This window comes from Vanessa atalanta, chromosome 19 (assembly GCF_905147765.1).
Source record: "Vanessa atalanta chromosome 19, ilVanAtal1.2, whole genome shotgun sequence".
NCBI classification, from domain to species: domain Eukaryota; kingdom Metazoa; phylum Arthropoda; class Insecta; order Lepidoptera; family Nymphalidae; genus Vanessa; species Vanessa atalanta.
Genome location: NC_061889.1, coordinates 3,190,296 through 3,192,595, shown reverse-complemented (window position 1 = coordinate 3,192,595; position 2,300 = coordinate 3,190,296). Strand labels below are relative to the sequence as shown.

Sequence of the window (2,300 nt, the reverse complement as noted above, 5' to 3'; positions counted from 1 at the left end):
TAATTAAGAAAGAGAAAAATATTCGTCACAAAGTAGTCAACTCCCTGAGGCGGCGTTGCCCTAAACTTATAATCTTCAGACAGACAAAATTTACGAAGGAAATATGTAAATTTGATACGGGGAAAAGATGAAACCCCAAGGAAAGGCTAAGTAAGGTGCGAACTCTTTGAAGAAAAATCACGATGAATTTTTTAAAAGATTTCCCGCGGTTTCTTTTTAATGTTTATTTATGTTCTGTGGCGGGGCTATATTAATGGCTGCTCTGCGATTTGTACCTTGTTATTTATACAGTTGTAATGGATTTTGAAAATGTGATTTATATTTTAGAATAATTTTACAGTCAATATTTTTTTAGTTTTCACTTAAAGTAACAGATAATAAATGTAATAATTATATATGTATGTATTTATAAAACTGACATACAAAATAATTTAAAATAGTATAAACTTTTTATAGAATCTATGAGTAAATGTAAACATTCGTTTCAATAATAGAATACCATATTAATTTTTAACTCTGCCTATTAATAAATTTAGAATACCAATACTTATTTTTAATTTTTATTTAATATTTAATGTTTGTGTTGTTCTAGGCTAAGGATTAACAAGGAAATTTCTACTACTATACTTGTCTTGAAAATTTAATTGAGTTTGTTATCTCAACCGTACCGATCAATCTCATTCGTGTCTTCTCCATCCAACGTCACATTGGCGAAATAATCTGTGCCCTTTCGGCACAACTAAAACTAAGAATTGAATTGAATTACAAAAAAATAAATACTGAGTTTCTTGTCGGTTCCTCTCGGTATGATCTGCTTTCCGATCCGGTGGTAGCTTTACATTTCATTCTGTACTGTAACATTACGATGCCAAAGTGATTTTCGGAGTCTATTTGAATATAGAATATCTTGGTTTTGATTTTAGAATACACTTATGTTGGTGGAATTAAATAGTGAAGGAGGTACATAAAAAATTTTTTTTTTGTGCTTTGTAACATTATTTATTTTTTTCCGTCATAAATGAATATTACAGTAAAAATATTCATAGGTTGTATTACACAAATCTCTGTCCATCAGACTATGAGACGTGGTATCACCAGCATCTGACATGAGAAATGACTTTTGTACCCAGTAACCATTACAATCTGACCTCCGCGTTCGAAACAAAAGATTATGAAGGGAAGTGAATCATTTTTGTATGAGGTTCAAGCATAACTGGTTTCATTGTATCCGTCTTAAAACGGGGGACATTGACAAACGCTTGCACAGCCGCTCTTAATATAAAGAGTTTTATGTGTAATAACATTGTCCAACCCCTGTTGTAAAAAATGAGCAACTATTTTACTAATTAAAGTTTGAGTTAAATGCGTATCATTTTTCTTATAAAAGTACATACATTAGTTTATATTTTGCTTATACGAAATGGAATGCGGGATTAACATGCATGTGCGAAGCCGTCTCGTAATATCATTGACTAGGTCTATTATACGCCGCTTTATAGCCATTTTCACGGGAACGTATGCGGTCACTGCGCGCCTTATGCATACTTTATTGACTGCGATAAAATAAATAGTCTGTTTAATAAGCTGGGCATGTATCGCTACTGGCCAAGCACTCAGTATGGCCGGCATGTTCTATTTCTGAAATGTGCACTAACGGTCCACGCGCGTGATCGTGGTACAATTTGAATTTTGACGTTCGGAGAAATTCGGCCATCGAATCGTCCAATCGCAACATAGTATATAAAATTTGCATCGTTTCTCTTTTTAAAAATTTAAATTAAATAGCTTTTGACGCAATTTCAGGCGTCACTGACGGTCAGTGTGACACATAATTTGTTTTATTTCTGTCAGTTGCGATAAACCGCCAATAGATGTCGCTACGGTCTAGTTACATCGCGCTATCGTTTGGTTCGCGTCGTTTGTATAAGAGTTCCATGCTTGTCAGATGAAGTTAACTTTGCGCAGAGGCAATATCGTAACCAATGAGGTTAATCCGAGGTGCGATTATTGCTAGTTGAAAACTTTACCAATACCCCGCCGTGTGGTCGTGAAATACCGACCGCTATGGCAATTTTTGAACGGCCGTTAAGGCCTAATAAATCTTATCAAAACTAGGTATACTAGAAGTCTAGTCTTAGATATAATATCATTAGGAATCTAATGTTTTCTGACCGCCCATTAAAAAGATATATTTATTGGGCAGGCATTTGATAAATACATGAAAATGTAGATTTATTTTTAAGTATAGTTTGTGTAAGGATATTTTGTCACTAAACAAATTGCGTTATATTCTATTCGAA

At 33.7% G+C, this 2,300-nt stretch overlaps 1 non-coding gene across 1 annotated transcript; it reads left to right on the top strand.

Moving 5' to 3' along the window:
* Positions 1-1,953: 1,953 nt before the first annotated feature.
* LOC125071615 lies at positions 1,954-2,092 on the top strand. The gene has a single exon (XR_007119927.1). It is a non-coding gene; the product is annotated as a U4 spliceosomal RNA (small nuclear RNA).
* Positions 2,093-2,300: the final 208 nt, after the last annotated feature.